Here is a 23,681-nt window from a genome sequence, read left to right as displayed (position 1 = left end):
AGAGGAAAAGGGGAATAAATAATATATCTTGCTCCCAAAGTCCACCTCCTCAATTTGGGATGATTTGTTGTCTATTCAGGTATTCCACAGATGCAGGTACATCAAGTTGTTTGTGGAGTTTTAATCCCCTGCTTCTGAGGCTGCTGGGAGAAATTTCCCTTTCTCTTCTTTCTTTGCACAGCTCCCGGTTTTAGCTTTGGATTTGGCCCCTCCTTTCCATGTAGGTTGCCTGAGGGCGTTTGTTCCTGCCCAGACAGGACAGGGTTAAAGTAGCAGCTGATTTGGGGGCTCTGGCTCACTCAGGCCTGGGGGGAGGGAGGAGTACAGAATGCGTGGTGAGCCTGTGGTGGTGGAGGCTGGCGTGACGTTGCACCAGCCTGAGGCGCGCTGTGTGTCCTCCCGGGGAACTTGTCCCTGCATCACGGGACCCTGGCAGTGGGGGGCTGCACATGCTTCCAGGAGGGGAGGTGTGGATAGTGACCTGTGCTTGCACACAGGCTTCTTGGTGCCGGCAGCAGCAGCCTTAGCGTTTCATGCCGGTCTCGGGTCCACGCTCATAGCCGCAGCTCACTCCGGTCTCTGGATCTTGTTTAGGCGGCGCTCTGAATCCCCTCTCCTCGCGCACCAGGAAACAAAGAGGCACGAAAAAGTCTCTTGCCTGCTGGGCAGCTCCAGACCTTTTCCCGGACTCCCTCCCACTCGCTGCGGTGCGCTAACCCCTTCAGGCTGTGTTCACGCCGCCAACCCCAGTCCTCTCCCTGCGATCCGACTGAAGCCGTAGCCTCAGCTCCCAGCGCCCTCCCACCCAGGCGTGTGAGCAGACAAGCCTCTTGGGCTGGTGAGTGCTGGTCGGCACTGATCCTCTGTGCGGGAATCTCTCCGCTTTGCCCTCCGCACCCCTGTTGCTGCGCTCTCCTCCGTGGCTCCGAAGCGTCCCCCCTCCGCCACCCGCAGTCTCCGCCCACGAACGGGCTTCCTAGTGTGTGGAAACCTTTCCTCCTTCACAGCTCCCTCCCACTGGTGCAGGTCCCATCCCTATTCTTTTGTCTCTGTTGTTTCTTTTTTTCTTTTGCCCTACCCAGGTACGTGGGGGAGTTTCTTGCCTTTTGGGAGGTCTGACGTCTTCTGCCAGCGTTCAGTGGGTGTTCTATAGGGGCAGTTCCACGTGTAGATGTATTTCTGATGTATGTGTGGGGAGGAAGGTGATCTCTGTATCTTACTTTTCCTCCATCTTCTCCTCTCTCCTCCATTATGGTTTATCATAGGATATTGAACAGAGTTTTATATAGTTATTACTGTAACTTGGTAACTGATCAGTTTTCTCTTTCATTAAAAGTAAATTAAAAGTAAATAAAAAGTAAAAAGTGTCAGTATTTTAATGAGATGAATTGGAGTTAGGGTGGCTGGAAGGGAACTGCTTTATTAACTGATTTAATAATGATATTATAATGTAGTAATTTAGAGCAAAGACTAGAGCCAGATTACTTAGTTATGAAAACATACTTACTCGCTGTATGAACTGGAATAAGTTACTTAATCTTTCCATACTAAATATTTCTCATTGTAAAATGGGGATAATATAATTACATACCTCCTAGAGTTGTTAGGAAGATTAAATAAGTTAATTTATATACAGTACTTATAGCAGCCTGATAAATAACAAATGCCGAAGTGTTTGCTCGTATTATTGAATATTCACAAAATAATGTTTGCATCAGAACTGGGAGGTCAATATTCTCCCTTTTATAGTTGAGGAAACATATTTTGAGACGTTAACTTGTTGCTAAGTTCCTTTGTCAGTGCTGACAAGCCACAAAAGCAGGATTTAAACCCAGGTCAGTCTGATTCCAAACCTTTTCCTGCTTCATGCTGCCTTCAAGGGTCATTGGACTAAGATTGACTTTACATCACACCTCCAATGCTAATTACACAAGTCTTTCTAGTTCTCTGAATTATGAAAGTTGTCATTGTATTGCATTTTACTTAGTTCATTACTACTTGAAAGTGTACTAGGGATACTTGCTTGCATAAGGATAGTATCAAAAAAGTTTGGTTATTTATCATTAGTATTAAGGAGAATGCAGTTTCCTTGTAATTTGAATCATTTACAGGTTAGATTTTTTTTTAGATTTCAGGTGTTGACAGTGCAAATTAAGGGTGACAGTGTTTGGCTCATGACACAAACATGGTTTCATAGTGATGCTGTAGTAAACCCTATGCCAGTTCTGTTGGCCACAAGATTTCAAGCTGATTTGGTGACTTAATTTAATATGTTAGATGTCATTGGCCTAGCACAAACCTTGCAAAAGGCTGTATTTACAATGCCATTGATTTTTTTTTTAATGGTTAAGCTTAGGAATATTGTTAGAGTATCTCATTTAGGAATTTAATAATTTAGGCATTATTAAATTTAGGAATTTAATAATTATAAAATTATTAAAATTATTAAATTTAGGAATTTAATAATTCCTAGTAGAGAATTGAGTAGTGATTCTATGTAAATTAAAGATAACTTCTGTTTTCTGCTCTTTGCTTGAATACTTTTTTCTGAAATGATTAGATGTAGTAGGTAGGCCTGAAAAGGAATGAGATCGCTGAGTGTGAACACTGCCTCCAATATGTGTAAAATTATAAAACATTTAAATAAAAGCTGATCCTTAAATTATGCAGACCAGTTTTAGAAGATACAAGTATATTGAGAAGAAATGTAGAGAGCTTTCTTTACTCCCCTAGATATTTTTTTCTCTTGGGAGCATTTTCTTCTGAATCTTATGACAAGCCTTTTCCCAATTATCCTGCTAAATTTCTCCGCACTAAGCTTCTCTTCTTTACTGAAAAAACATGACAGTCATTTTTCTTTCTTATTTTTTAGATCTTCTTTGTTTATATCTAATGTGTTATTGCCTTATCACTAGCAGCTTTCTGTCTTGGACCTCTTCCTTATGTGGGAGAGCAACCTCTCACATCCTAAATTCTTCAGATTGTCTGTTGTTCTCTTTTCTGAATTTTTTAGTAGGTAGGTTTTTACTTTTCTTTTCCCTTTAAGTTTTTAAGAAATAAACTTTTAATTTTAGTATAGTTTCAGATTTACAGAAATGGTGTGAAGATAGTATAGAAGGTTCTCATACATTCCACACCTATTTCCCCTATTATTGACAGCTTACATTAATATGGTACTTTGGTCCCAATTAATGAACCAGTATTGTTACATTACTATTAAGTAAATTTCAAGCTTTATTTAGATATCTTTAGTTGTTACCTGTCCTTTTTCTGTTCCAGTATCCCACTCAGGATATATTACATTTAGTCGTTAGGTCTCCTTAGACTCCTCTTGGCTGTGACAGTTTTTCAGACTTTCCTTGTATTTGATGACCTTGATGGTTTTGAAGAGTACTAGTCAGCTTGCTTTCAGTTGTCTGCTGTGTACTTTGACGTACGTCCATCATTATTGTGTGTGTGTGTGTGTGTTTTGAGCACTTCCCTGCTATCTTGTATTATAAGATGCTCCAGACCCATTTTGTATATTTTCTGCCTCAGTCATTTCTCAAAGTCATTTCTTAAAGGAGTCTCAAAGGAGTCCTGACTCCTTTTGTTGGAGAATGGTGTTGGAAACCAAAATCTGGGTACTTGGTGTACTTCTTGCTATTGGGGTGTTGCTGCTTCTAGGCTCTCTCAGTTGACAGAGCAAGGAAATATATATGTGTATATTAACTGCTATATATATATATATGCCTGTCTATAAATATTTCTGTATTTCTATATTATGCTAAATATGAGTTAATACTGATGTCTTCAACTCTAACCCATTATCATGTGGATCATTCTAACCTTTCCCCCTTGCTTACTATAACCTCCTACTCCAGCAGTGAGAAACTTTGTTCTGTTTAGCCATTGGTCTACATAATTGTTCAATTGCACTGTAGGAGTATAGTTGTTTCAGAATTGTTATTACATGCTCCTATGGGAAATGATTTTATCAACTAGAGCACAGTGTTTGTGTGCAATTTCAGAGTATGGATTTACGTATGAAGTTTTACAGACTCCACTCATTTCCAAGGTTATTTAGGTCAGCACCTTTCTACTCTACTACCTTCAGTGAAGTTTTTTTTTGCACTTGTAATAAAGTTTGTAATACAGTTATATTCTTTGTGTGACTTGATAGCTAATTCCTTTTTTCATTCCATTCTGGGATCTTACGTTCCACTTCTGGGATATACATATGTATATATATATATACAAATATATATAAAAAATTTTTTTTTCTATATACATATTTAAAATTTGCATACTGTAAAGTTCACTTTTTGTGCTGTAAAACTCTATGGGCTTGATAAATGCATCGTGTCATGTATCCACCATTATAATATCCTATGAAATACTTTTACTGCCTTAAAATTCCTCTGTACTTCACCTTTTTAACCCTACCTCTTTCCCCCCAACAAATCCCTAGAAAATACTAATCTGTTTGCCACTCTATAGTTTTGCCTTTTCCAGAATGTTATATAAATGGAATTATAATAGCATGTAGCTTTTTCACATTTTTTCTGGTTTTTTTTGTTTGTTTGTTTTTTTGCTTAGCAGTGTGCATTTAGGTTTAGTACATATCTTTGTGCGGCTTGATAGCTCATTCCTTTTTTCTCTCTGAATAGTATTCCATCATAATAATGTACTACAGTTTGCTTATCCATTCACCTATTGAAAGACAGCTGGTTGCTTCTGTTTTTGGTGATTATGGATAAAACTGCTATAAACATACACCTGCAGGTTTTTATGTAGACATGTTTTTGAATCAGTTAGGTAAGCACCTAGGAGTGTGATTGCTGCACTTTGTTTAGCTTTGTAAGAAACTACCAAAGTGTCTTCCAAAATGGCTGTTATCACTTATTCCTCATCCTCTCCAGAAACTGGTTTGTCAGATTGTTTTGATTTTAGCCATTCTAATAGATGTGCCTTTTCCCTTGAAGTTTTAATAAACAAAAACAGCACCTGCTATCTCCTTATAATTTCAACATATACAAACTATAGTTAAGAATTTTGTTTTTCTGTTTTGTCATTATGAGTGCTTTTCCAAGATTTTATGACTGATTTAGAAACTGTTTAAAAAATTATTTCTGGTATGATTAAAAATCATACCAGAAATTATCCATGGTGCTAACAGGCAGAATCTTTCTCTTTGATTTGGTAAAAATAAGCCCCTGGAATGGAGTCAGCCACTGTTATATAGTAGAAAATGAAATATTTTATGTATTTAGGTGTAACTTCTAAGTGATATGACTTGTCATCCTATTTATTGAAGATGTTCAAAATATCAGTCTTTGCTAATATGCTTACGCTCCCCTCATCTTCAGGTTAATGTAGTTTGAATTCCTTTCAACACTATCAGTGGCTAGTGAGTCAAACTTGCTTAACGAAACCTTCTTTTACTCAGTTCATTTTCATAAGCAGGTTTTGTAAGCCTCTTAAACAATCTCCCACTGCTCTTTTCTCAGGAAATAGTATAATTTCCACTTAATATCTGCAAAATTCCTAACATGGAAAAATTACCTGTGACTTAGAAGAAATGAAAGCACACTTAGGTCAGCCTTTTTGCATGGGCTTGTGGGGAAGGCAGGAAGACTATGAGGCTGTGATGTAAGAGTCTGCTGCAATACTTATTGACCTCTCTACTGCTTCTATTACAAAAGAGTAAGTTTTAGTTTTTCTCTCAGTTAGCAAGAAGTTTATTCTTTCCTTACTATGGGAGAAAGATGATTGTGGGCCCATACCACTTCCTATGTGAAACTCATAGGTCATTTTTTTTACCATCTCTTGGAACAAATTCATAGTGATTTGGCATATGTACTTTTAAAATTTAAATACCATATGTTTGTGTTCACTCCTTTTGATTCTTTTAACTCAAATGAACACACCACCTTCTCTCTTCCCCTCTCTTTTCCCTTTTTATTTTATGCCTTTTATTCATTAAATTAATTATTTTTATCTTAGGTCTACTTTTTCTTTGTTTTTTGGCCCTTTATATTCTCTGATTTTATTGCTCTTTGCTACAAATCTCTAACTTTGACTGGGCTATAAATTTTAATAACTAGTTAATTATCTTGAAAATTAATGAAAATTTTAAGTAAGATTAGAGTTAAATTCAAATATCCTAGGTTCTATGCTAGATGAGTTTTCATTCTTATTAACCTTGAGTTTAGATGTTCAGTCAATTTTAAGTGTTTTGGCAGCATTTCTATCACCATTTATTTAAATTAATTTGATGAATGGAACTTTATGAGTCAGAATAAAGATGCTACTCAAATTAAGACTTGTTATATGATGTATTCCCTTTATTATCTCACAGTCAGTCTATTTTCAAAAACAAAAATATGAATCTTTTTATTTGCTTTTTATGATCCTGTTCTGTTAAAGATTCTCATATGTTTTATTTTCCATTTGGGGAGCTATGATTATGTATTGTGGATGATTTTTATAGGTGTTTTGGAGTTCTCTTTCCCTATTTCTGTTACCCATAATAGTAGGTAGTTAAAGTGAGATAAGAGATTCATTTCAAATGTAGTATGATTGAGCCCAAACTTCCAATTCCTGGCCTATCCTGCTTTTCCACCAAGTCTGATCTTAACTTTACAATAAGAAATGGTAATTTTCCTTTGTGAAGAAAGGAGATGTAGATTTGGAAATATTAGTCAGAATTTTTCCCTGTGATACATGTGAATTTTATTGTAGCATTTGTGGACAACTTCTATATTCTTATTCACCATTGTTGTGGTCCAGACTTGGTTGGAGTTGATCGTTGGGAGATAGAGAATGGTTGGAGATATGAAGGATTGAGCTTCACTTCCCATGTAGAAAAGAGGAGTCAGAAGAACCAGCTGTGAGTCCCCACAGAAGAGATGAATCATTGATGGTATGAGGTAGAATGTTACTTGATGTAAGGGGAGTGTTGTTGATAGATGTGAAAAGAAACCAATGGAGCACATATAGCATCCAGTTGAAGAGAAAAACACGTGTGATATTCATAAGCAAGGATGCTGAAATAATTCCTGGCTCGTACATACTGGTCAGGATTGAACATTTTCCAGAGCTAGATGAGGAAAAAAGGAAGAAAATCCAACTCTGAATATATGTATATTTATTTTAACATTTATGAATTTATGCTTTTGCCCTTCCTAGAGAGATATTTTTTGCATTATTACTTTGAATTCTAATCTCAGAAGTAATTGTCTCTACTCCAGACTCTAGAAGAGTAGATTCCACTAGTGATTGTACAGTAGGCTCATCAGGAGAAATTTTAAAAAAGAGGCTTGTAGACACTATATCCAAATATTCTGATTCATCATATCTAGAATGGGGACTGAAAACTTGTATGTTAAAGATAAGTTCCCCAGGGGGAATGACCGAGATCCTGAGCTCTCCTCCTTCCATGGGCATACCAAAATTACAACCACTTAATGAGACTATTGATAAGAAAGACCAGAAGACTAGTAGAAAAGATCTTCTACAATTAAAGATGTAAAGAAGGAACCACAACATGATGGGCAGGAGGGGCTGAGATGCAGTATAGACAAGACCCATACCCCCTGGTGGGTGACCCACAAGTGGGAGGATAATTACAGTTGTAAAGTTTCTTCCCAAAGACTGAGGGGGTCCTGTACCAGGAAGACAAGTCCCAGAATGTTTGGCTTTGAAGGCCAGCTGGGCTTACTTTCAGGAGACACACAAGGCTGTGGGAAATAGAGACTCCACTCTTAAATGGTGCACACAAAATCTCACATGCTCTGCGACCCAGGGCAGAAGCAGTTATTTGAAAGGAGCCTGGGTCAGACACACCTGCTGATCTTGGGGAACCTCCTGAAGAGGTAAGAGGAAACTGGAGCTCACCCTGGGGACATATTGACGTCAGCCATTTTGGAGAGCTTATTCTACCATGAGGACACTGGTGCTGGCAAGTGCCATTTTGGAATCCTTCCTGTAGATTATTAGCACTGGGAACTGGCCTTGCCCACTAGCCTGTCAGTGCCAGTACTGGGACCCTCAAGTTAAGTAACTACCTTGACAGGAACTCAGCCCCAGACTCCCTGCACCCACAGCCACCCTGGGACCTGGCCCTGTCCACTAAAGGGCCCAAGACCTGCCCCTGCATACCAGTGCACTGACACTAACCCTAAAGTAATCAATCACCAGTGGGCGGACACCAGCTTTGGGCTCCATGGACCCTACAGTCAGCTGTGTCAGGAATCAGCCCCACCCATCAGCAGGCTGACACTATATCTTGGAACCCTGTCCCCATAACCACCCTTGCCAGATGTGGCTCAGCCCACCAATTGACCAGCACCAGCCCTGGGACCACCTGGGGCTCTGTGGCCAGTCACCTTATGACCCAGCCTCACCTGCCAGTGGCCAGCAGCCTCTGTACAAGACAGGGCCTGGAGAACAACCCAACTGGGGGCTAGCCATGCCTACCAGACTTGCCCATAGTAGTCAGCCTGCTACAACAGAAGGACCTATGCAGCCAACATAGGGGATACCCTAGAACCTATAGCTCTGGTGACCAGGAAGGAGTGCACTGCTGGAATGCGTAGGACTTCTCCTGCAAAAGGTCACTTCTTCAAGGTCAGGAAATGTAACAACCTACCAAATACACAGAAATAAGAACAGCAAGTTAGGCAAAATAAGGCAATAGAGGAGTATGTTCCAAATGAAAGAATAAGATAAAACCTCAGAAGAGGAACTAAGTGAAGTGAAGTAAGCAATCTACCTGATAAAGATTTCAAGGTAATGATTGTAAAGATGCTCAAAGAATTCTGGAGAAGATTGGATGAACAGAATGAGAAGTTAGAAGTTTATAACAAAGTTAGAAAATATAAAGAACCAAGCAGAGCTGCAGAATACAATAACTGAAATAAAAAATACACTAGAAGGAATCAAGAATAGATTAGATGATACAGAGGAACAGATCAGCAAGCTGGAAGACAGAGTAGTAGAAATCACCGAAGCTGAACAGAAAAAAGAAAAAAAGAATACAAAGAAATGAGGAAGTTTGAGAGATTTCTGGGACTACATCAGTAGTACTATTTGCATTATAGGGGTCCCATAAAGAGAAGAGAGAGGGAAAGGGTCAGAGAACATATTTGAAGACACAATGGCTGAAAACTTCCCTAACCTGAGAAAGGAAAGATCCAGGCCCAGGAAGCACAGAGTGTCCCAAACTGGATCAACCCAAAAAGGGTTACAGCAAGTTAGGCAAAAAGAACATTTTAATTACAATGTGTCTTGGTGTGTTCCAAAAAGGAACACACCAAGACACGTAATTAAAATGGCAAAAATTAAAGATAATGAGAGAATATTAAAAGCATCAAGGGAAAACCAAAATGTTAGGTGTAAGGGAACTCTCATAAGGAAATCAACTGACTTTTCAACAGAAACTCTGCAGGCCAGAAAGGAGTAACTTGATATATTCAAAGGAATGAAAGAGAAACACCTCCAACCAAGAATACTCTACCTGTCAAGGCTTTCATTCAGATTTGATGGAGAGATCAAATGTTTTACAGATAAGCAAAAGCTAACATAATTCAGCACCATCAAATCAGCCTTACAAGAAATATTAAAGGGACTTCTCTACAATAAAAAAGAAAAGGCCAGCTCTCCAGGCTGGGCTCTGGCTCTCATGTGCGCTCGGTGGCAGCCTCCCTCTCACTAGCCCGTGGGACCCAGCTGAGCGGAGCTGTGGGCGGCTCTGGCCCGAACATGAGCACTGCTGTACAATGTGTCCCTGCCTCCGCTGCTACAGTTGATGTTGCCGCTGCCGCAGGCCTGGAGGAGTCAAGGTGCCAGGCGACCCCACCTGGGCCTCGCATTCTATCACATGGGACAGTATGCACCTTAAGATCCTGAAGAAAAGGCACAAAATGTTCAAGAAATGTTTAGAAATAAATTGTGAGGGAAACCATGCCATCATCAGGACACTGGCTCTGGGATGTCAGACATCATCCTCTCCTGACTGAAAATGACAACTACGACTTTTCATACTCCTCTAGTTCATCCGTGACAGCAGCGGCATGACATGCACCATCATGATGTGGCTTCTGATCATATATTTGGACTTCATGGTGATGTTAGTTTTGCTGCTGCCTTCCAGAGACTTCTGGTACTCTGTGGTCAATAGGGTCGTTTTTATCTGCCTGGTGATGCTTGCCCTGTCGTCTTACCTGAGGACCATGCTCACCAGCCCTGGGGCGTACCCAAAGGAAATGCTATTAAAGAATACATGGAGAGTTTGCAGCTGAAGCCTGCAAACTGAAGAGTTTGCAGAAGAAGTGATCTACGAGTACCCCAAGTGCTGCTGTATCAAGACTGAGCACACCCACAACTGCAATGTTTGCAAAAGATGTATTTGGAAAATGGATCTCCTTGCCATGGCTGAACAATTGTGTTGGAGAAAAGAATCAGATTTTTTTGTGCTCTTCACTATGTACTTCGCACTGGCGTTCATGCACACACTTGTCCTCTGAGGGCTGCAGTTCATCCCCTGCATCCAAGGGCAGTGGACTGAATGCAGTGATTGTTCATCTCTAGTCACTGTAATTCTGTTGATCTTCCTGTGCCTTGAGGGTCTGCTGTTTTTCGTTTCACTGCAGTGATGTTTGGCACTCAGATCCACTCCATATGCAATGATGAAATGGAGGTTGAGAGGCTGAAGAGTAAGAAGCCTGTGGGAGCAGAGGCTGCAGTGGGAAGAGATGAAGTCAGTCTTTGGGAGGCCCCCCCTTGCTGATCTGGATGAACCCCTTCGTTGGCTTCCGATTCAGGCAACTGCAGATAATATCCAGAAAAAGGGGCCCAAGTTCTCTACATGAGGCCCTCTCATCATGCTGCAACTTGTTAATGGACTTTATTTATTTGGGGTCAGAAATGGTATCAACAGCTCATTTGTGACCAATAGGGCAAATGGAACCTACACAAACCAGGTGTTACAGCAAGCAGAATTTATATATTTATTGTTACAGATGGGGATTTCCCACACTAGTAACTGGGTGGCACTCTGACCAGTGTCACCGTCCAGTAACGAAGGGATGTGGCCATATGAAGAAGCCAAACGTTATTATCTTCCTGTACAGTTAGGAGTTTTGTTAACATACTTGGCATTTTCTAAGAAGTTGTGTGGGGTATTACAAGGGTTATTAAAATTCTGTGTGCCAAAAAAAAAACAAAAAACAAACAAACAAACAAACAAACAAACAAAAATTCTGTGTGCCAGAAAAAACAAACAGTCAAACAAACAAAAAAAAAGGAAAAGAAAAGGCCACAACTAGAAACATGAATATTACAAAAGGACAAATCTAATTGGTAAAGGCAAATATACATAAAAGTAGTAAATCAACCATGTATAAAGCTAGTAGGAAGCTTAAAAGACAAAAGGAGTAAAATAATCTATATCCACAATAAGTGGTTAAGGGATAAACAAAATGAAATGATGTAAAATATGCTGTCCAAAACAGTAAATGTGGTAGTGGAGGGTAAAAATGCAGGGTTGTTAAAATAGACTTAAGAGATCAACAAAATAGAATTATCTATCTATCTATCATCTATCTATCTATCTATCTATCTATCTATCTATCTATCTATCTATCTATCTATCTATCTATCTATCATCTATCTATCTGTCTTATCTGTCTATCTATCTACCTATCATCTATCCCTATCTATCTATCTGTCTGTCTATCTATCTATCTATCTATCTATCTATCTATCTATCTATCTATCTATCATCTATCTATCTATATGTCTGTCTTTCTGTTTGTCTATCTATCTATCTCATGGTAACCACAAGCCAAAAATCTATAATAAATACACACAAAAAGGAGAAAGGAATCCAAACATAATATTAAAGATAGTCATCAAATCACAAGGGAAGTGAACAAAAGAAGAGGAAAGAAAGGAAAAATAACTATAAAAACAACCCCAAAACAATTAACCAAATGCAGTAACTACATACCTATCAATACTATTTCAAATGTAAATGGACTAAATGCTACAATTAAAAGAAAGAGTGGCTGAATGGATAAAAAACAAGACCCATCAATATGCTGCCTATAAGAGACTCATTTCAGAGCTAAAGAACACACTGAATGCAAGGGTATAGCAAAAGGTATTCCATGCAAATGAAAACAAATAATTAAAAATTTTGCATAGCAACACAAAAGACCCAGAATAGCCAAAACAAACTTGAGAAAGAAGAACAAAGCTACAGGTATCATACCCCCTGATTTCAAACTATACTACAAAGCTACAGTCATCAAAACAGTATGGTACTTGCACAAAACAGATACATAGATCAATGGAACATAATAGACAGCCCAGAAATGCACCCACACTTACATGAGCAATCAATTTATGACAAAGGAGGCAAAAATATACAATGAGAAAAAGACAGCCTCTTCAATAAATGGTGTTGGGAAAACTGGACAACTATGTTAAAAAAAATCAAACTGGACTACTCCCTCATACTGTGCACAAAAGTCAACTCATAATGGAATAAAGACTAAAATTTAAGGCTTAAAAACATAAAACTTCTAGAAGAAAACATAGGCAGTATGTGCTTTGACATCAGTCTTAATATTTTTTTGGATATGTCTCCTCAGGCAAGCGAAACAAAAGCATAAATAAATAAATGGGGCTACATCAAACAAAAAGCATTTTCACAGCAAAGGAAACTGTCAACAAAACAAAAAAACCACGTACTGAATGGGAAAAGATCTTTGCAAATGATATATCTGATAAGGGGTTAAAATCCAAAATATGCAAGGAACTTATACAATTCAACATCAAACAAACAGACAAACTTATTAAAAATGGGCAGAGGATATATATAGGCATTTTTCCAAAGAAGACATATAGATGGTCAACTGGCACATGAAAAGAGGCTCAACATCACTATCATCAGGGAAATGCAAATCCAAACAGCAATGAGATATCACCTCACACCTGTCAAAATGGCTATTTTCAAATAGACAACAAATAACAATTGTTGGTGAGGATGTGGAGGAAAGGGAACCCTTGTTCTCTATTGGTAGGAATGTAAACTCTTGTGGCCACTATGGAAAACAGTATGGAGAGTCCTCAAAAAATTAAAAACAGAACTACCATATGATCCAGCAATTCTACTCCTGGGAATATATCCAAAGAAAAAAAAACAAACAGTACTTAAAAATATATATGCACCCCTATATTTATTGAAGTATTCTCCACGATAGCCAAGATATGGAAGCAACCTTAGTGTCCATCAATAGATGAATAAAGATGCAAGATACACACATACACACACACACACACAAACACACAGTGGAATATTACTCAGCCATAAAGAAGAATGAAATCTTGCCATTTCCAATAACACGGATGGACCTAGGGGTATTATGCTAAGTGAAATGAGTCCGACAGAGAAAGATAAATAATGTATGATATCACTTATATGTGGAATCTGAAAAACAAAACAAACAAACATAAAATAAAAACAGAGTTATAGATACAGAGAACTAACAGATGGTTGCCAGAGATGGTGTGGGGAGGAAAGAAATAGATGAGGGAGATTGAGAGGTACAAATTTCTAGTTACAAAATAGATGTGTCATAGGTATGAAATATACAGTATGGGAAATATAGTTAATAACTATGTAATTCCTATGTATGGTGACATATCATAGCTAGATTTATTGCAGTGATCATTTTGAAATGTATAGAAATATTGAATCACTATCTTGCATAACAGAAACTAACATAGTGTTGTAGGTCAATTATATTTCTAAATCAAACAAACTCATAGGAAAAAAAGATCAGATTTGTGGATCAGACCAGAGGCGGGGGTTTGTAGGAGAGTGAGTTGGATGAAGATGGTAAAAAAGTACAAATTTCTAGTTATAAGATAAATAAGTACTAGGGATGTAATGTACAACATGATCATTGTAATTAACACTGCTATATGTTATACATGAAAGAATTCTCATCACAAGGAAAAATTTCTTTTCTCTGTATCTTTACTTTTGTATCTATGTGAGATAATGGATGTTCACTAAACTTATTGTGATAATCATTTCATGATGTATGTAAGTCAAATTATTATGCTGTACACCTTAAGCTTATACAGTGCTGTGTGTCAATTATATCTCAATAAAACTGGAAGAAAAAAAAGCTCCCCTGATAGTTCTGAACAATTGTGTTGGAGAAAAGAATCAGATTTTTTTATGCTCTTCACTATGTACTTCGCTGCAGCCATTACTTGACACCTTAACTCCAAGGCTAACCCTGCTCTTCGGCAAGGATGCCTAGTAAGCTCTAGTTTAATTCTTAAAGAATTTAGTACCAAGTTATACTTTCTGGTACTAGAGGTTCTAGAATCTGGGTTTATCTCTCGGTCTTATTTCTGAGAGGGGGTTGCTTCCTTGTACACCACTCAGTTCTTTTCACTTATTCTGTTTCTTTTCAGGACTTTTAGTTCTGCTTCTGATCTCTAAACAGGAACTGGAGCCCTGCTTCCACTCATTGCCCTTTGTCTTCTGGCTGCAGTTTTAATGCCTCCTGCTAGATGCCATGTGCTCTAGTGATGCCTTCCCCCCCCCCCACCGCCCCCCATCTCTTTATCTCTTTGCCAAGTCTCCTTAATGCTGAGGACTGCTGGCTTAGACTGCCACAGTCTGTGCCACACATTTATGATATCATATTTTTTTCTGATTTTCTCCTGTCTTTGCATAAGTGGGCATACTAGTTCTGGGTCAGTCCCTCACTTTCTTCATCCTATGTCATTAACTTTGCACAGATGTATGGTAGGTTGTTCTTCAGCAAATGTCAGAAAGAGTGGGTCACACATAGTTTTAGTAAAATGCTGGCTTTAGTAACATTTTTCTCTCCACCACTACTTGGACCAGAAATCCCATTAATCACCAGAGGACAAATTTAGCCTAGGTGGGGAAATATAAATAGAGTGGGCAATAGAGTGAGTTTGCAGCTGCTCTGGGAAAGGGAAGTTTTTACTTGTCTGTGAGCTTTAATAAAACAAAGTCATTTTAGGGTCTTTCAAAGGAGAGATCAAGAGGGATTTCAGCCAGACATCAAGCATAGCGGTGACAAATGAGCCTAATTTTTGTGAGTTACTCCACTGAGTGATTAGAGCACAAAAAAATTTTAACTGAAAATGCCTCTGATTGCTATCTTTTTTCTACTTTTTGTTCTGTTTTTCCTGATTCTTTGTACTTCCTACAACATTCTGACACCTCTTTCTCCTCTTCATTCACTTTTAGTATTTAGGACTGTTTTTCATTTACCTCTGTTTTTGTTTTCATACCCTTTCTTTTTCATTATTTGGATACTCAATCCTTCATATTAATAAAAAGGAAGATGCAAATCTGCCAAGCATTTAGAAGTTTGCTTCCTTTAATTTGTCATTAGTTTTCTGCTTTTGTGCTATATTTAAGCTTAATTTTTTAGATGGCAAAATTAGTAATCAAGAGACTCTACCTTGTTGCAAATCTATAAACTTCCTTAGTTTGTTTTAAATGATCACCAGGGCTTTAGCTGAGCTAAAGTTTATTGTTGTACTAACTACAGGAAAAGGTTTATTAATCCAGTGATATGTGTATATAATAATATAGAAAATGTTTACCTCATTAAAGAAGCAATTTTCAAGTACTTTGTTCCATCAATACAAATATTTATTGAGTAGCTACTTTTTTCAGTTATTGTTCTAGGTGCCGGTGACTAGCAGGGAGAAAAACAGAAAGTGGAGAGGCAGACAACAACAAAAAAACCCCACAAATAACAAAAATGATAACTTCAGAGTGATGTGCTATGAAGAAAATTAAGGCAATGGAATGTAAAAGAGAGTGGGGAAGGGCTTAAATAATTAATATGTTAATGATAATCATTCTTAATTCATTTACACAATTCTAATAGGATTTATACATGACTGTAGTGTTTATGCTGATTCAGAGTTCCAGGAATGAACTTTTTCTTTTTAAACACCATTTATCCTAATATGGAGGAGGTTGATGTAAGTTCTGGTTTCCCTGCTGTTGTCTGAGTAGCAACTACCTCTAGAAGGAGCCAGTGATGCTGTGTCATAGTATTTTGGGCTGGAAAATGTCTCAGCTGGTGTTCACCATTCCACAAATATTTGTTGGGTACCCTCTGTGTACCCAGGACTGTGTTGGTTCTAGAGACTTGACAGTGAGTAAGGGAAAGGGATAATCCCAGGCATGATCTCTGCCCTCTTAACACTGTCAGTTTAGAAGCTCATGGAAAGGCCACGTGACAGGAAGAATAGAACTTCTGTACTTAGTGGACAGAATGGAATGCTGCTTGTATGTGGCCACTGGAAGACAGCCATCCCAAGAGAAGTGGGAGGCCCACGCTCAAACTGAGAAATTTGGGATTCAGTACTCTTCTAAGTGGTGAGAGGGAGGACCCTGTCAGGAAAAAAATTCAAATCAAATACATCTTTAAGCTTTCTCTCACTGTCATTCTCTCTCTGTCTGTTCTCACGTGCACGTACATACACACATCCACCTATATACATCACTACATCTGTAGACGCACATATATATGTGTACATGCATATATACATGTATATATATATTACACAGTGCTTTACTTTTTATGAAAAAATTTCACATATGTTCTTTTGTTACTCGTTAAAGTCTATAGTTAACTATTGTTATCTGATTTTACAGATGAAATAATTAAGGCCCAGATTTTAAGTGACTTTCCTAAGATCACTTAGCTAATAAATGATTGAGGTTAGATTTGAATATAGCTTCTCCAACTTCAGAAAGGGAGCACAGTTCTTTTCACCATGTCCAATTTTTCTCTATTTCTGAAAATAAATGGAAATTGTAACACATCTTCCATTTAGAAGAAACATGCCTGTTTCTTAAAAAAAAGAAAAAACCACCCCCCTCCCCCACAAACCTCTGTGTGTGCATGTTTGTGTATGTATACGATTTTACTGCATACTGTTGTATAGTACTCTATATTACTTCAGATAACTCCTTGAATTAAAAGTTATTTTATAAATAACTTTTACCAATGATGATTCTGACTATAGAATTATTTTCCTGTTCCCAAATGGGAGATAGGAAAAAGATAAAGCAATGGTTTTGAGCTGATAAAAATGGGGAGACTCCAGCTTATACTTTCAAGATGTGCTTCCTATTGGTCTATATATCTTTCTCTTCGACTTGACTGTAGGTACCATGTGGTTAGGTGCCGTGTTCAATCTTTTGTAACCACACCAACAAGGAAAAGTGGCTGGAAGGGTAGGTATCTGAGAAATATTGTTTGAAAGACAAAGAAAGACTGAGGAATTGTTCTAGAGGAGGGAAAACGAAAGACACAAGACAAACAAATGCAATATTTGTTGATCCTTTATTGGATCAACAAATAGTGATCCTTTATTGGATCCTGGACTAGAAAAAAAAAGTAGCTGTAAAGAATATTATTGGGACAGTAAGGAAAACTTGAATTTGGACTGTGTTTTAGGTAATAGTATTGTACCAGTGTTAAATTTCCTCATCTTTATGATTTTACTGTGTTTTTGTAAGGGAGCATTCTTGTTCTAAGGAAATACACACTGAAGTATTTAGTAGTAAAGGGGCATGATGTCTGCTACTTACTCTTAAATGGTGTGTGTGTGTGTGTGCCCATGAGAGAGAGAGAGAGCGCATAATAAAGCAAATGGGGTAAATTTTTAACAAATTGGTGAATCTTGGTAAAAGAATATGGAAGCTTTTGAACTAATCTTGCAACTTTCCTCTAAGTTTAAAATTATATCAAAATAAAACATTTCTAAAAACTATTGAATAAAATTATACTTAAAATAGATCATTGATCCAAAGGGACCTTCTATTTCTATTTGGTTTTAGCACCAATTTAAAAAAATCCAAAACTAAACTAAAATAACAAACATAAATGAGTTGAAGAGCTTTTGTAGTCTATTTTTATACTTAAGTATATTTTGCTGTTCCTAATATCATCAATGAAAACATCAAATTCTATGTAATCAGTGTCCAAATTGGAGACCATCTATGGATATTATATTCCTCAAGTCTTGTGGCCTTATAACCTGACTTAGTGATAAAACTGCTGACTACTTCTACTGCTCAAGTTATCTATTTTATTTTTTGATACTACAGTGAGTGGCATCTATACTAGGACCTGTTCCTTTCTGCTTGTGATCCTCTTAATGTTATGACATTTTTGTCATAACAAAGATGTTATGACATCGTTGACATAATCTTTTCTATAGACTCTGATTTTCTTTTTTATTGCTTCCCTGACATTTTAAGTACCCAGAGTAAATTATTATTCACAGTCTGTCATCAGTCATTAGATAATATTGCAATGTTCTATAAAAGTGTTTCTATATTTAATAACAGTGCTTTCTGCATCTCTATATAACTGTTTGTACAATTAGTTAAATAGAATCTTCATCTGAAGCAAGATTTCACACCAAGTAGCTGTTTAGTTTTTTAAAGTGAGCTAATAGGAGTTTAAAGCAAACTATTTAGAAGATGATGGAAAACCCTGTGACTACAACTATATATGGTTAAAATTACTACCACGGCCCAGATTTTAAAATTAATAACAGGTCAGAGCATCCAGCACATACTAGATATTCACTTCCCCTCTTGTTGGAATAGGCAAAGTATTTTTTTAATGGTGTTCATTTTTGATACATATCTATTTGATTCTTTAAAACCTTAATTGTTATATAGAAATAATGGGATTTAAGTGAATTATACTCAAATTTCAAACTTATTGTGACCATAAGCAAACATATGAGGCACGTAGATGTCATCTCAGGTCTTACTTATGTCTAAGGTCTCCTTAACTTCCCTCCCCCCACCCCCTCAAGCCCTACACTCACTCACATACACACTTTCATGCTGTTATGAACCTCACAATCTTGATTTTGTGGTGACAAAATTTTTAATTAAATGATGGGATGAATCTAATTGCCAGTGGGAGGCAAACATCAAGTAACACTAGTATTCACAAACCAATGTCCCTGCTTTCACCTTAGTAGAAATGTTAGGCAAATCGGAGGGATTTGTGAGATAGAGCAAATCTTAGTATTGCCACATGGGAACTTGACTTCATGTGTCTTCATTCTTAGCTCATTTATATAAGTCCTTGGGTAGTTCTGATTTGTGAAACAGGGATATTAGTAGTAAGAGTTACTGTAGTATAGGTTCTGCAGACAGTGGAGTTTAAATTTGGCTCACTGTTTAAAAAGAAGATTGCCTACATCATAAGATGTGCACTTAGAGCAAGGTTAACATAGTCGCAAGGCTAAAAAAATCTCAAATGTGTATTTACCTTCTAGGTCACCAGGCCAACCATTTCACTGTTAGTTGGATAGACAAAACAAACTATGTTGACCTTTGACATTCTTCTGGAAGCTAGAAAGGAAATAGCAGCAATATTCTGGCAAGGCTTGGGAATGGCCTAAGAAGAGAAAAGTCAGCATGTTTTTTGACTTTTAATTTTGACTCTTTTCTGCAGTGTACTAAAGAAGTGCTTTGAAAAGAGTGTGGTGTTTATCACTGAGTGTGAATTCAAGATCTTACAACTTTGTAATATCTTTTTCCTGTCAAGTGCTGGATGTGGTTGACCTTTTGGATAATGTGTTTTTGTTTGCTTTCAGATGTTAAGAAAGATCTCCCATATAACCTTTGTTTTCTTTAGGACTTAAAGAGCGGTGGGGAAGTGATAAAAGTTTATGGGAAAAAGAAAAGCTCTAAATTCAGACATTTTTGTTTTATATCTCTTTTGGGTAAGTTAGCCCCAGGCTTACCTATTAATATCTCTATAAAAATAAACTAAGCCTTTGGTGCTTTCTCCTAATTCTGTTTTTTAGTATTCTTTGCCTCTACTGTGATGTACTTTTTCCTCCCTCTCCTTCCTAAGAAGTGGATTCCTCTCCTCTTTGTCCCCTTGTTTATGCCTGTCCAGTGAGGGATGCTCTCTTTTGGGGATTCCGGGAGAGGCACTGTGAGTGACAGGACACATGTTGGAATGAGCAAGGTGTACTCATGAATAATTGAAGAGACAGCCTGATTTGAGAAATGATTCTTGTTGAGGCATTTTAAGAGACAAGAACTGGGGATAAATCTTATGATATGTCTATAGGATTGCCAGTGCATCTCACGAGATATACCATGCCCTCGTTCCTCATCTACCCCAAATTTAAAATGTGAATTTCCATTAATATCTTCCAGTCTCTGACACTTCTTTCCATGAACTTGTGGCATGTGTCCTGGTGCAATAACAAACTTTGCTTACTGTTTTCTGGTTGACTCTGAGTACCTTTACTAGTTATAACTGTATTTTATTCCTCCTTAACTCTTCCATCTTAGTCCCTCTGCTAGCTTCTGCATACCACATATGCTATTACTGTTACCAACACCATCACTTTTGCTTTGGAATGGGAACAATTTAAGAACTTAAAGCTAAGGGCTTCTCAGTATCCTGTCCATATTTTCTACATTACATACATTTTCTACATTTCTACATTAATGAGCTTTCTTGAATTTCAATTAAAACTTAAAGCAACCTGAATATTTATTTATTCATTCATACATACATGTATTCAACAAATATTTATTGTATACTGGGTGCTAGCATTGTGTAGATTCAGATTTACTCAGCCAAGTATGGTATAATTAGCTGCAGAAGTTAATTATAGACCATTCTGTTCTCTTTTTCTCTTTGGGCCTCTCAAGCATCCTATTCTGAGTCTTGGGTTAAAGAAACAATAATATATAAAATAATCTGTCCCAATTCCTTAGTATTCTGGTGTTATATTTTGCTATTGGACTTATGTTTGCAATGCTATGATCTATAAATCCTTAATATCGATAGACTGACAACCTTCATATCTTTATCTTAATAATAGCCCATACTTCAGATTTTTTAAAGAAATAGTTTAAAACAACAAGAAGAAATGTCAAAAATGGCTTGATCCTGTTCTCTGAATGCTCTTTATACTGACAAAATATTGGCAACAACCAATAGTCCAACTATAAGGAAATGGTCCATTAAAATGTGATAATCTGCTTACAAGAACATTAAACAGCTGTTTCATTGAGAACTATGTGGAAAGATTATGCTACAGCATGGGAAAATGTTTATAATGTTATCATAGCTCTGTTTCCCCAGGAAACAGGCTCTGAGGTAGAGATCTGTTCTCAGGAATGCTACTGGATAGTGCTCTCAGGATCAATGACCCAACCAGGCAAACCACAGTAGGTTCCAAGGCCTGAGAATAGTCCTTTGTGGTTAATAGCTCCACTGTCTGAGTCATTCTTTTTCATGAAAGAAAGCCCGTGTTTGCAGCTTAGAAGTTTTATCAGACTATTGCCCTGTAAGGATGTGAAGAAAGTAGAATTAGAGAGAAGTTGAACTGCTATGCCTAGGTGCAGTCACAACAAATGTCTCAGCTGATCTCTCCAGAATTGCCCCCCACTGAGGCAAGGACGCCTTGCCTTTGTATTACAGCTCACCACCTCCCAAACTAACCTTTGGATTCAGGCTGCCCTGGGGCCTGAATCCTGCCATTGGGCCAGGCAGCTCTCTTCAGCTAAAAGCAGTTACCAGAGCAAGACTCAGCCTAGAGCTGATAGCTTCACACACTCCCAGCATCCACTAGAGATGAAATATTACACAAAAAGAAAAAAATCACAAATGTTTTGTGTACATTATTATATTATGAATTCAACTGTAATATATGTGTCGGTATGTACAAAAATTGGGAAGGGACAGAAAAATGAACTGTATTACAAAATGCTGTATTAGAAAAGTGAAAGAGGCAGTCCAGTGGTTAGGACTCCGCACTTTCACTGTGGGGGGCATGGGTTCCATCCTGGTCGGGGAACTAAAATCCTGCATGCCATGCAGCGTGGCCAAAAAAAAAAGTGAAAGAATTCATAAGAACATAACTTTTTATCAGATAAGCCATGAAACCAAAAATACTGTAGTTTCCATTACAATATTGGAAGAACTCAGGTGTATGTTGTCTCCTCTCCCAATTTTAAAAGATTACCATTTTTGTTAATTATTGCATATCTCAGGCTTTCCCTTGTGTTCTATTTGTGAAATATCTTCAGGTGTGGTATGACAAGCATAGCTCAGTGTTCCTGTCAGATTCACTTTAAGATAGTAACACATGAACCGTTGCTCTGCTTCGGGTGCTAGCTTCAACCATTCCTAGGGTGACCTCACCTATGAGGCAAAAGAAGCAGTGGTTAGGGGTTCAGTCCCTATGTATGCCATTGATACTTTTTTTCACAGCTTTAAATTACTTTCTTACTCAGCCCAATATCTTATATGTGTGATCAAAAGGGAATTGGTTATGAAAAATGTGATTGGAGCGGGACAAATAAACCAAATATGATATTAAAAACCAGTTTGAAGTTGTAAAAAAAATTCAGATTCCCATCAATTTTATTTATTTACAACAACACAACTTTTATTCCAAAAGTTAATCCTCTCTGTACAAATTGGATAGAGGCATAGCTTCCAAAACTGGGTTGGAGCGGTTGAGGAGGGTGGATCACAATTTAGTGATTGTAAAAAGCATAACAATTAAAGAGGCATTAGCAGTGATTAACAGCTCTGAGTAACCCTCTGAGGAGCCTTCCTTCTGGAAATTATGCTCTTCTTCTGCCACTTTTGTGGCCTCTGATTTAAACTGGGCCAGTTATCATCAGCAGAAACAGGAATCCATGCATTTGCATAGTAATTCTCTTCCTTAAATTCTTAACCAACATGTAAAAGACTGCTAAAAAGTGCAGGCATGAGAAATGATGAGAGTACATCTCTGTAGGGAGATTCCGAAGCCTGTGAGACATTGACACATTTTCATAATGTGGCAGATTGCATTTCAGAAGCAGGGGCCAAGTGTGGGTACAAGGCTGAGGCAGGTGCTCCTGCAGTTCCTCTTTTTAATTAGCTCATCTTTGTGCGTTCTTTGAATGTACCACACTGCTGTGGGGCTCTTGGCTTAGTGTCTTACACAGCAACATGTCAGGGTGCTGGGGAAGGAAGACTGGGAAATGGGATGAGCCCTTAGTCACCTGACAGGTGGGCAGCTTCTGATAGCAAGCATAGCACAGAGCCCTGATAGAACTGCCTGATTATACATGTGCTGCCCTGAGTCTGTCCATTTCTTAGTTCTCACCTGTGGCTATTTGTTGGCAAAGGAACAAGAATTTGTCAAATAGTAAGCATTCACACCTATTAAATTAGCCTTTTAGCATAACTAGCCCACTTGTGTAAAAAGACCTGCCAGTGAATATTGAAGGGCATGAAAAACAGCAATGGAAAAACTATACATATGCACCCATACAAGCATCTATTGATATATCCAGTGTAAGTATTATATAATATATACATTGTATATGATATATATATATTATACAGACATGTGGTCAGTCATACACAGCCATATTTATTTGTTCATTCATTAATTGATTGATTCTTTTATCTATCCATTCAAAAAATTTACTACAAACAGGCACTGTGCCAGGGATTAGGATTACAATAGTGGTCTTCATTTAGTTTCTCAAAAGCTTCATTTTAGTTTCTCTTCCAGGACTTTCGCATACATGTTCCTTTGGTCTGGAATGGCCTTTC

The 23,681-nt window shown here is 37.7% G+C and overlaps 1 protein-coding gene and 1 pseudogene across 1 annotated transcript in view; both read left to right on the top strand.

Annotated features, from left to right (window-relative positions):
- Positions 1-23,681, top strand: part of GUCY1A2 (guanylate cyclase 1 soluble subunit alpha 2) — a 415,463-nt gene that overhangs the window by 52,515 nt on the left and 339,267 nt on the right. The gene's annotated exons all lie outside the window — the stretch shown is intronic.
- LOC118898964 lies at positions 9,946-10,932 on the top strand (annotated as a pseudogene).

Source organism: Balaenoptera musculus, chromosome 8 (assembly GCF_009873245.2).
Source record: "Balaenoptera musculus isolate JJ_BM4_2016_0621 chromosome 8, mBalMus1.pri.v3, whole genome shotgun sequence".
NCBI lineage: Eukaryota > Metazoa > Chordata > Mammalia > Artiodactyla > Balaenopteridae > Balaenoptera > Balaenoptera musculus.
This window is presented reverse-complemented; position numbering and strand designations above follow the sequence as displayed.